The sequence below is a fragment of the Sardina pilchardus genome, chromosome 4 (assembly GCF_963854185.1).
Source record: "Sardina pilchardus chromosome 4, fSarPil1.1, whole genome shotgun sequence".
In the NCBI taxonomy this organism is placed as follows: domain Eukaryota; kingdom Metazoa; phylum Chordata; class Actinopteri; order Clupeiformes; family Clupeidae; genus Sardina; species Sardina pilchardus.
In genome coordinates, this window is record NC_084997.1 from 924,903 (window position 1) to 938,101 (window position 13,199).

Here is a 13,199-nt window from a genome sequence, read left to right on the forward strand (position 1 = left end):
TGCACTTGAAACGCCGATCAAAAGTTCTGACATGTTAAACTGACGTTAGTCATTAATTCACCACATGATAAAATGCTGTCGTATAGCTTACGCACAGTAGCCTACTATGCCTATCTCTGAATCAACATGAACGTGCATACCGAGATCTATATAAGTTGCTACAAATGTATTTTGCGGAGCTAGGCCTACTAGTCGATGGCTACAATGAATCACCCTCACTGCCCTATTGCATATCTGACCATCCATTGTTACAATGCTACAAAATGCGCAATCTTCTCCGTGCATGTAGCCTACGGTTATAAGTAAAGTGACAAGCGTAGGCATGTATTAAAGAGATTTCTGTTAAATACATTTTATCTTCAGTTGTCAAAAGTGGTGGGGACAAAATCTGTGATAACAAAAAGTGCTGGGTATATGTACCCAGCGTCGCAGGTTAAAATGAACGCATGCATCCGTTTTAAAATAGCCTATAAACATAGCCTAATGTCCATCTTGTCCATCTCTTTCGTCTTCGCCTTGACAACAATAGCCTATTCACGGAAATGTGGTCTTGTAACCGCAATGAATTAATGAATCAATCTAAGGTTGCCTATCGAGTCTTTCAGGTTGAATTGAAGGCTATTTCTTTTTGATAGGCCTAGAGGTGATTTTCTAAAACCATTTTCATTAATTTCAACAATGGTTTATTGAAACGTCGTTTGATTAATTTCGCCAGTCATCACCTTCATTTTAATGATTAAATGAGACGGATATGCGGTCTTCATCATTAAATGCAGTTGAAATGTGGGTTGAAACTTTCTGCCACCTGGTGGTTGTTTGGGTACATTGCCTTAGCCTTGAAAATCGTCTTGACAGCCTACGGGATCTCTTCGGGAGTCCCGCGGCAAAAGATGCATTCTCAACCCGTACCCACTGTATATGACTATTCGTCTTCACTCTGACGCCCTTTTGAAGTGCAGAAATCTCTTCAGAGTACTTTTGTTGCTGACAGAAACAAATGATTGCCAGCTCTGATTTGTTTAAGTCATTCACTGTGAGTGCGCTCCTTTGCAATCCAGTCTTGAAACTTTCCATTTCTCTGAGAACTTCTGACTTAGATAAGGAAGCTTCTAATTCCTTCCTTTTGCAGGACAAACACAGCAGCATCCCCCTCAACCTCAGGATCCAGGCAACTGCCTTTCTTAGATGAAACCAAGAGGGAAAGTGCTCCAGAAATAGTTGAACTGGGTTTGACTGCTCTTCAGCTACGGTTGCACTGACCATAACCTTTTTTACCTCTGGGTCATCCATGGTTAAATTCTCGGGATGGTCTGGTTTGATTGGCCACTCATCTTTGGACTTTGTGAGAAAGTCTGGTCCTTATAAGTCTTGTTATCCATGAAGATGTCAACCTTTAGACCCCTAGACACATAGTCAGCTGGGTTTTTGAAAGTGTTGACGTACCTCCACTGTCTTACTTCAGACAACTTCAAGATGGTTTCCACTCGATTTGCCACAAAAGTGCGGAATCTGCTGTTCCTGTTGGCTATGTACTTCACCACGGTTGTGCTATCTGACCAAAACACAGACTCCTCAAGCTGAAGCTGCAGTTCTGACCTCAGTGTTTTGTCCATGCGCGCTGCCATGGTGGCAGCTACTAACTCCATGCCTGGGATGGTAATCAGCTTGAGTGGTGCTACTCTTGCCTTGGCCATGACAAAGGCACAGTGCACTGTATTGTCTTTGCTCCTCTGTAACAGGTAACTCACTGTTCCGTAGCCTGTCTCACTAGCATCTGCAAAGTGATGTAATTGACTGAATGTTACTTCACCAAAGCCGGCGGGCTTGAAGCACTGCGCTATTTCGAAGTTTTCCAAGAGGTAGAGTTCTTTGCTCCAGTCTAACCACTGATGAGCTAGATGTTTAGGAATTGCATCATCCCAACCAAGCGTCAGTCTACACAGCTCTTGAAGAATCATCTTAGCTGGTAACACCACAGGAGCTATGATACCCAAGGGGTCATAGATGGAACCAATCATAGACAGGATGCCTCTTCTGGATGGTAGTTTGTCTTGTAAGACAATTTTAAACTTGAAGCTGTCGGATTGTATGCACCACTGAACACCGAGTCAAGGTCCAAATCTAGGTTTTTCACCACATTGGCCCTTTCCTCTACGGGGATTGTGGACAACACTGTCCGACTGTTGCTCACCCACTTTGTCAGTTTGAAACCTCCTGTTTTCAGGATGGCCTTTAAGTCATGGTACAAAGACACTGCTTCCTCTTCTGAGTTCACTGATTTCAAGCAGTCGTCAACATAGAAGTTGCGCATTACAGTGTTGATTGCCAAGTAGGGTTGCAAAGGGGCGGAACATTTCAGGTAAATTTCCGGAAACTTTCAGGAAATTTCCCATGGGAAGTTAAGATGGGGAATTTTGGAAATATTCAAAATTGTAAACTTTTATGGAATTACAGGAAATTAGGGAATTAATGGGAATTTAGGGGAATTTAGTTTTTTACTAGCTGCTTACATTTAGCTAGCCAAGACTGCCGTGAACACTGACTGAACTCGACTTGTTACAAAAATGTTTAATGAATTTATTTGAATCCTTGGTTGGCCAAAAAATAGCGACATTACATACATGTATGACCTCAAACCTCACAGATTGTGATTATTTTAAAAGTGCCAAGCTAAATCGGACCAGTAATATGACCATATGATTATTAACCATCCCATTAGATTTTATGCAAAATTACGTTCTTCCATTTGCATGAGGACAACAGTGATGACACGCCAAGAACTGGGCGACTCTGTTCGCAAACTTCTCCCAGTTTCCCACCAGTCATTCCCACATGAGATAACGTTTGCAATGATGTTTTCACCAGGAAAATTAGGTTTCCTATATGTCTAGTAGCCTATGTTGATTGTTGTGTGCATGTAATTGACCTGTGCAGGGTAGAAATTCAGCTGCATTAAATCAGGTTGTTTTAACTAACATTATGCTGAAAGATGGGTTTTTTTCCAACTACATTAACACTAGAAGCGCCGGGCCGTTCTGACCCACTTATACCTAGAAGCGCCGCGCCCCGGTCATTTGACCGCTTTGACGACCTACTAGAAGCGCCGTGCTGGTGTGAACTACTTAAAGCGCGGTGAGGCGGTCAAATGACCGCTGAGTCCTTAGACTGGGACGCTTTCACTTACACATAATGATAGCTAGATGGCGCTTAGTGCACGAATCAAATCGTTTGGTCATAGATTCAGTTTGCACTAAGCCATGTCTCATTCGTGTCAAACCGTGTTGATAGTCTGTGGTTGTTTCATTATGACATACAGCACGTTTGAGGTAGGCTTTCTGTTCATTTATTTGTGTTGTTTGAGGTAAAAACTCTGGAAGAGTTCTTGAACAAACCTTAAGCAAACTTGACTTTCAACTTTTTCGTAGTATTTTTTTTTTTATATATATATATATAGCCTATTTCGTTTTTAATATATGAATATTAGTTTTTAATATTTTGGAGATTGTTATAAAGATGATTAAATCAATGTCACACACGGTAGTTTGAGTGCAGTTAATCTACGAATAGGCTATAACATTCAGTTATCGGCTGAAAATAATCAAGTCTTTGCACGCCTAGTCATAAATGTAGGCTACCGTCAGAACGATCCAAAAAAGCGCTGAAACGTTGACCATTGTGATTCAAAATTGACTTGCCTATTGCTGTGACAGATAACAGTTTTGTTTTGGAGTCGTGGGAGAGAAGTAGCGGGCTTCTGCAATGTTTTCCGAGGGAAGAATGCTTTGGAAGGCTAATAATAAAGTTAATAATTCCTCCCAATAATATCAAGCTTTACACATGCAGTTTAATAAAAACAACTAATCGTAAATCGTTTTTGAACGACAGTTGTAACTGGCAGCTTTAGACCTTTAGACACTCCTTTTAGGGGAGTCTAACAACAAAGTCTACCTCCCTGCCCCCACTGAAGTTTCGCTTGCCGTGAATGTTTTGGCCAAAACTTCGAATTTCAGCTGAAAATAATTTTTACACACGTAGGCTGTGTAAAAATCTTGTAGGGATCTTGTAGGGTCTAGCTACCTCGGAGGGGGGGAGATAGAGAGAGCAGCTATGCTGAGCAGGCATAGGCGCGAGAATTAAAAATGATGAGTGAAAGATATTATCCGTTTGGGAATGTGTAGGCTATGTTTCAATGTCTGCTGAAAAAAAGCTATAGCCTAGGCCTATTGTTTCTACAATGTACGCTACTTCTATGTGAATTCGTGATTCGGGATTGAGGCACACATTTTCAAAATTTGAGGAGGCAGAGCTGTAGCCTACTGGTTAGAGCTTCAGCCCCGACGCCCGAGAGTTGCTGGTTCGTTCCCCGACCTGTGTATGGCAGAAGTCCTTTTGAACATGGCATCAATAAAGTATATTCTATTCTATTATTTTCTATTCATACAACTACACGCACGCTAGCGAATTCGAACATTCTGAAACGCGCATATGCGATGAAACATGATTGCGCATTCTTCCACGAGTTGCATGTAAACAACAAACCAGCCTACAGCCTGGAGGCATGCGTTCTGTGATAGGAGCCTGACCGGACGGGAGGGGAAGGATGAAAAATGTCGACTCAACACCAATTTTCATTCATTTAGGGAGAAGCATCTTAGGGTCTAGCTACCTCGGAGGGAGGGAGATAGAGAGCTATGCTGAGCAGGCATATGCGCGAGTGAAAGATATTCTCCGTTTTGCGAATGTGTAGGCTATGTTTGCGATGTCTGCTGAAAAGAAGCTATAGGCCTATTGTTTCTACAATTTATGCTAACTTCTATGTGAATTCGAGATTCAGGATTGAGACACACATTTTAACTTTTTATCGAAGTGTAGCTGTAGCCAACTGGTTAGAGCTTCAGCCTCATGACCCAAGGGTTGCTGGGTCGATCTCCGACCTATTCATGGCTGAAGTTCTTTTGAGTAAGGCATCAATAAAGTGGGCTATATTCTATTGTATTTTTTCTATTCACACAACTACACGCACGCTGGCAAATTCAAACATTCTGAAACGCGCATATGCGATGAAACATGATTGCGCATTCTTCCACGAGTTGCCTAGCCAGCCTACAGCCTATATGCAGGGGACAGAGAGAAGGGGTGGGGAGGCAGTTAATTGTCCTCAATGCCGCGGTGATGTCTGTAGCCTAGACGAGTGTATAGGGGAGGGGGAATGATAGGTTTCAAATAGGCTATGTTTGCAATGGATAGTGTGTTATGTATAGACCCGAAGCCATTTGCGTTGAGAATAACGGCTGGCTGGTGAAGTTGTTGGCTGGCTAGCTGGCTCAGCCAAAACGTCTAACTGGCTTAGTCAAAGTTTGTCAGATGGCGGCTCAATTTGGCTAAGAAAATTATTGGCTGGCGAAATAATTTTTCGTTAATGGTAAACAGTTTTGTGATTCATCCGTTTATTTCAGATAGTTTGTTATTAAAAACCATTACCAAAACCAAAAAACATATTGTTCGTCGACGTTGAAAAACGATCAGTGAATTCAGTCAATGTAGCTGGCCAATTGAAAATAAATACAAAGAAAACTACGAGGCGTAGTGTTAACTTATGTCCAATAGTTCAGAGGAAAGACACACACATACACACACACACACATCATCTTTTATCACTTGTCAATTGCTGTGAAGGTGTGATCCAAGAGGTGTCATCCCAGCCCCCCACTGCTACCGTGTCGTGAATAATTGTCCTCGCCAACTCAAAAGTTCCCTAGCTATGTATTTAATCATTCAAATGCTTACTTTACATGTTGCTTATTTCGGGGAGATGTCCTTAATATCATGATATACATGTTCTTTACCACATTTATCATCCAGACTCAATCTAAAGATGAGAGTTAAAAAGAGATACACAGGGAATCGAACTCCGGTCGTTCGTGTAGAAGGTCAGATATTTACCCCTAAACCAACTGATTCACGTGAAAACATGAGCAATGACAGAGATAGTAGGGTATTGAGCCACCCGCCGTCGCAAAAATCTGGAATGAATATCATAATAGAAAATAGTTTGTACAATAGTAAACTATTTACAGCAAATATGTAAGAAAATGCTTATAGCCTACATTAGTCTGAGCTTTAAAGATACAACTAGGCCTATAGAAGATATACAACTTAGAAGATATAGAACTATGAATGTATGTAGGCATACTAAGTAGGCTAAGCCCAAATAAATGCATAAGAAAGGTTTGCCCACAGATGAATGATTTGGCCTAAATTAATTTAATAGGCAACGACGAATTTCAGCTGAAAATAATTTTTACTCACATAGCCCTATGCTTAATAGAACAACGTCGCGCAACGTTTTCAAAACAAACTTTTTACCACTGTAAATCGCCTCCATACACTATGTCATGTAAAGGAAAAATAGTTATTAAAATAAATAACATATATAACAGGCTACATATTGCACATATATAAACTATATGTTTTATTATATTATCCTCATGCCCAACTGACAGCAAACTTATGGGAACCCTTGCGACATCTGCTGTGAGAAAAAAGAATAGCAGCCTGGAAAAACATGGCCGAACGTGAGACTCGCATTGTTGTGAAATAAGTAACAGCAAAATAGCTCTAAACTAGCTTGTACCGGTGTGCTTTTGATCATGTAAAAATACTGGGTGATAAAACACGCATATTTAGGAAAAGTCGTGAACGTAGGGTCCTGGAATTGAATCGAGTGAAAAGATTTTTTTTTGTTGTAATCACTGCGGTCAAATGACCGCAGCCCGGCAGTTCTAGGTATATCTAGGTCAAACCTGCACGGCGCTTCTAGTAATACGCGTCAGCGGTCAAATGACCGGCGCTTGGCGCTTCTAGTGTTAAGGTCTCTGTTATATGCTAACTTGCCAGATACAAGATTTCCAGTTTATTCCCATTAATTCCCATTTATTCCCGTTAATTCCCGTATATTCCCGTTAATTCCCATGGAAAGTTTCCAACTTTGAAAATTTGAAAATTAAAGCGGTTTCTGTTGCTTTCAGCCCATTTTTGAAAGGCGAAGTTCGCACAGGGGAGGAAGTCGCGCCAAACAGATGCACTGTCATTCTGTGTTCTGCCAAATCTTGACTGACGTCACCAGAGGGCCACCACAGAAACCTGAGAAGGTCGGCGTCGTCCTCTGGTACCTTGACCTGATGGAACATGGCCTCTACGTCAGCCATGATCGCCACCTGTTCTTGTCACCTGGTGATGACACCGAACAGTGAACTTGTCAGGTCCGGCCCCTGTAACAGTTGGTCGTTCAGGCTGGTTCACCACTCGGATCTTCAACTTCTGCGGGTGATACACCCCGTGGTGAGGCAGATACCAAACCTTTCCATCCCTTCGGCTGAGCTCATTGTTTTGGACCTTCACCGCATAGCCTTTGGCAATGATATCGTTCATGAAAGCTGAATAATCAGCTCGTCATCAGTCTCTCTGTGCAGAATGTGGCAGTACGTCCAGGGTCAAGGAAAGCATAGGTTCTCACCACTTTATTGGCTTTATTAGTTTTGACGTGAACTGGAACAATTCCCAAGATTCTGTCAAAGTTACCCGCTCCAGTGGATCCATGGGTCTTTGTGTCAGCGCCGATACATTCACTAACTATAGACTGGCTTTCGTTGTTGTTAAATGTATCAAAACTACGGTTTGCTTCTCTGAGCGCAGCTTTGGTCTTCATATGCAGGACTGTGGGATGCATCAGTTGACAGTCCTCGCAACTAATTTTGCCTGCATTCTCGGCTTGTATGTTCCTGTTTCAAACAGCTAAAGCACAGACACTTAGACTTTAGGAATTCAATTTTGTCCTTATGAAGGGATCCCTTCATTCGTTTGCAATTATCCATAGCATGATGTTCTCCCTGGCAGAAGAGACAAGGTTTTGAAAAAGCCCAGTCTACTCTAACTGGCGTCTCATCCTCTTGATCCTTCACTACTGTTGTAGCAGTGGTGAAACCTCTCTGGAAGTCAGTCTTTGCATTCCTGTGTGACCGATCGTTGTCGTGAATTTTAGCTTGACTCGCCTTTAGCTTGGTACTCTCTATTATGTTGCCAAAAACAGGGTGTAGAGTTTCTCTGGCTTGCCTATTGATGAAATCCACAAGATCACTAAACTTTGATCTACGCTGCTCTCGATCAAGGATATTATAGGCTAGGCTTCTCCAAAGTTCTCTCAGTTTGTAGGGAAGTTTGACGACGATGGCGCGCATATTTGTTGTGCTGTCAAGCTCATCCATGTACTCTACATCTGCCATGGCATTGCGACATCCAGTGAGATAGAGCCCAAATGCGTGGAGTGCTTCTCCATCTTCAGGCTTAATAGCCTGCCAGTTCAGTGCCTTCTCAATATTATGCAACTGATATTTTGTACTCGTTTCCATAGTGTTCTTTCAAAAGCCTTCTTGCTTCTTGATAGCCAAGCTCTGATTCCATATGCAGACAACTACGCACAAGATCTCTTGGCTCTCCGCTTGTGTACTGCTTCATGTAATACAGCCTGTCTTTACAACTGTCTGTCTTATTCTCAACACTGTGTTCAAAGGCCCTGATAAACAGCCTGTATTCCATAGGGTCAGCTTTAAAAATAGGAATGATCTGAGGGGGGCAGTGTTGCAAGCTTTTGTTGTTTCACCAAGAATTCTGTGATGGCTTGCGTGGAACTAACATACTCTATTTCTGGCTGTCTGTGTTTCACAGCAGTAGTATGCATGTTACAGTCAGTCAGCAGCTTGCGTTCCTCTATACGTGACCTGTCATTGGGAGGAATGGACTTAGCTTGCCATTGAATAGGCGGCTCCAAGGGATCAGCTATCTCAATGTTAGAGTTCCTTCCATTACAACTAGGGGCTCTGGATGGGACTTGAGCACTCTCAAATTGATCTATTATTTATAAATTTTGCATCTGTTGCTGCTAATGCAGTTTGTAGCTCTAATTCTTTCCTTTGCAATTTGAACTTAGCTAAAGTAGCTTCAGCTTCTTGTTTAGCTTTATTTTCCTGTTTGTCAAGCTGCTGTCTCGGTTTTAAAGCAGAGACTTGTGCTAATAATGCAGCTCTTTCTAATTCGGCTTCCAAACGAGCATCTGTAGCGGATGAAGATGTTCTTGAGACAGAAGAAGACACTGTGGACCCTTGCTTACGTGAAGCAACTGACACCACAGACGCACTATCAGATGGTTCAACCTCTTCATTATGTTTCACAGACTCCGCAACACATAGGTGGACCTCTTCCACCCATGCTTTGGCCTTTTCCATGAAATCCATAAAACTCTTTGCCTTGGGCTTAAACCATCTAATTTGATCCTCATTCATTTCATTATCGGATGTCAACTGAAGCAGAGCTAGAACTGATTCATTAAGCTAGCAAAACTCGAACTGAACTGAATTGAACTGAACCGTCATTGACTGAACCGCTTGCAGATTACTATCATCACCTTCGTCCATTAAATGAAGCATATTATTCTGACTCAACTTAGACCTCCGTGAATTAGCAGCGCGTAACAGCTTTTCCTCCATAGCCTTTTCTGTGAGTTTAACTGTTCTAGTTCCAGCCACTGAGACGGAATCGGAGTTCTCCATAATGTTTCTATTTCAAAACAGCCCGTAGTTACAGTAGCGAGTATTCGCTGAATCCACAGGGTAACTATGCAACGGCTATTCGAATTGAAACAGTGTAGTGAGATGCTGAACTAGCTTCCTTCTGTCAGCTGATCGCTAAGTGTCCGTCCACGGAAAACAGTGTGAAAAGCAGCACTTACTTTCAGCTTCTTCACTACTCACAGACAGGTCTTTAAATGAAACTTTCTTTCTTCATAAAGTTCCGATTCTTTCTTGAGTCCTTCTTCCACTGTGAGGTAGTTTTCTTACTAATGTGAGGGCTATGCTGATGTTTCTGAACAGAAGCAATTTCTTCACTCGTGTGCAGCGTTAAGGAAATAGGTGCACAGAATTCCGTATCGACAAGCAGAGGTTTATTCCAGTTGTCCAATGTCACAAATAGTACATAAAAACAAACAAAGGTTCAGTTCATAAACAATTTTTTGCAAAATGATAGAGCTTCAGGATTAGGACATGAGGCCAACATTTAGCAGTTTAACAGACTACACCTGAGATGCACGTGTTCTTGTGATATTAAAAATATTATGGTTGCTATGCTAAATAAAGCAATTGGTGTGCTGGTTCCTAGGGTAGTCATGGTGGTTGCGAGGTTGAAATTATTGTGGGGGTTGCTACGTTCTGTCAGGACCACTTACAGAGCTTTTCAAAAAACCTTGGAGTGAGATTCTGTCGGGGGTGACCAAAAGTTTTTACCGCACTCGTCGCAATACCAAAATTATTGTTTCAATCCCGATACTAAGTCAAGAATTGTGATTTCGATACTTTTTCAATGTTTAATTAAAAAACTATTTTATAGTGTATTTGGTGATTTAATCATCAGTAACCTAATATTGAATATTGTGTGATCATTCACACCAGTGGCCATCTAAGATTCTGCTCAACCCTCCACACACAGAGAAAATGATAGTAGGCTATGTTTCTATATCATATTTTGGAATTCATAACTGTAGGCTATATTTTGTTTATGTTATATTTTACAATCTGCATAATTATTAGTAGCTAAAAATGTTTAGTCATTTGTGTACTGATTTCAAGACTATTACACTTACTCATAGCCATAGGCCTATTTTCAAATGGTGTATAGGCCTAGGAGTGTACATTAGTGGTGTGTGAAATTGAGTGCCTGTCGCTTTAAGAAATACGTAAGGTAGCATTCTATCTCAAGGTTTTACGCGAGTGAAATAAAAGATGCATGACAAGATGCATATGTGAATGCAATTATTGCTTTCTGTGTCATTAGATAAAGTACATGTTCAAAACACTAACAAGTCGAAGAAAACCTTTCAGGGATCATATAAGAGATGAGTGTCTTGCAATGTTCCTTTATGATTTTAGTGAGCACTATTTAGCTCTCTCCAGAAGTTATTTATCCACACGTTCCAGCAAACAAATCAGTGCAACAAAAGTGCAACAATTTAGTCTAAAGTTAACATGTAGGCTAGGGAATGAAGTTCATCCACACAAACTGATTTCTTTCAAGATTTTAAGTTTAAGAGAGTGAGTTCTTAATTAGCGATAGGCCTATGATTTGTGACAACATACTCTCTGACCAAATTGCGATTTTCTCCGGCGGGTGTCTCCTTCTTCTGTCGCAAACTTGGATGTCTATGCAATGCAACGAATATAGGGTTAGCCTACTGTACAGTGGCGCTTATTAGCGCCATATACCTTTGGGGAGTTTTAGAACGAGTCTCAGCCCAAAATCAGATTTTGTTTTGCGTGAGAAAATGAATGTATGGCGTGAGTGCGTGTGTAAACAGGCAAAATCGTGTGTCACACGCCGAAAGCGTGAGAGTTGGCAGCTCTGCACTTAAGTAAAAAATACACAAGAGAGACATATCTTCAGAACCAATTATATTTTGTATTTGGCGGTATGGCTCTGTTCAGAGGAAGTTCCCTGTCTTTCCATGAGCTCCATGGAAAAGCCGAGACAGGGAACAGCAGCACCCAAGGCCGTAGTCACCATAGACATTGAGGGGGACGTGCCCCCCCCCCAATATTCAGATACGACCAAAATGTCCCCCCCAATATTCGGACATAGAAAAATAAATACATAAAAAACACTACAGGAAACCAACGGTAACGACCGCGATCTGAATTGTCACTGGCAAATGCAATCAAATGCACAAAATAGTTTAATAGTAGCACCTTCATTAGTAGCCTAGTACCTGGCGTGACGCACACTTTCAACATCAATCTCACGCTCTCACACACAGGCAAGAAATGCCACGCCAAATCCATTCTTCTTTTTCATCAATCTGTTCACTTTCAGTTGACAGTTAGACTAGACCACAGCATATTGTTTTGACAGGAGACAAATTTAAGGCATAGGTGGGCTCTTAAGATCAACTACAGGTATAGTATCTATCTGTCTCTACTGTACAATGTTTTCAGCGCAGAGAAATTATCTGAGATGCAAAATGCAAAATGCTCACCCATTCTTCTCTATCGGATTGCTCACGAAGTTCTAGTCACACTGATATACATGTCACTTGACAGAGCATGAACTTTCTGGTGGTATCAATGTAAATTTAGCCTACACAAAATATTGTTATATATTCTTCTATCTGCAACTCGCGAAATAATCAAATTGCGCACCAATTATTATCTGGTGGATTGCTCACAAAGTTTAGGCTAATCACAAGCTTCCTGATGGTATTAAGCTACACTAGTTTCTGCAATAAACGGTTCGCGAGAAAATCAACGTGAATACACTAAATGAAATCATACTACATTCCATATCCACACCTGGCCCATCGCGGTGGAATAACTCCCAAGCCATTCCCGAGTGATCCAGTTTTTAAATTGCAATACATTTCTACTTGTTCTCCATCTTCAGGCTGTGGCACAACCAAAATAATGAACTACTGCTCAGGCACTCAATTTGACTTGATATTAAAGATAAATGTAGGCTAAGTCAATTTAATTCCCAAATCAAACGTATCAAAAATATCAAACTTCTTGACCTATTATCAATTTCAAAACAATTTTGACACCAATATTCTTATCATGTATTTTTAATTGGCTATGGCTCCTGACTGATGCATAAGATAGATAGATATAGATAGATAGGTAGATTGATAGATTGATAGATAGCCTACAGAACATCTATGATTCTGTAATTAGGTTAACTATTATTGTATTGAATGTGAGTATCAGTCTACAACACCACTACAAATGACACTGGGAAACCCATTCTATTCTATTCATCTGGTTGAACAACTACTGTGTTTATAAAGCCTATAGGCCTATAGTCTATATGGTCTACAGTAGGCTATGGGCCCCCCTGATATAGAGAGCATGAGCATGCTGACCTGGAGGTATGTGAGGAGAAAAACAATTCTGAAATATTTGATAATTTGCAAAAAATATGGAAAATTATGGTTAAGAATGAAATGTGTTGACATTTTGTCAGACCCCGCCACAAATTTGGTCCCCCCCAATGTTGACACAATGGCTACGGCCTTGGCAGCACCCTCAGGGGACTACCATCTCAGTTTAAACTGGGAGAGTAACTCTATTCCCCCAAAACACACCATACCAGGCTTTCCTCCA

At 41.1% G+C, this 13,199-nt stretch overlaps 1 protein-coding gene across 5 annotated transcripts in view; it reads right to left on the reverse strand.

Moving 5' to 3' along the window:
• Positions 1-13,199, reverse strand: part of dab2 (DAB adaptor protein 2) — a 135,289-nt gene that overhangs the window by 55,556 nt on the left and 66,534 nt on the right. The window lies entirely within an intron of this gene.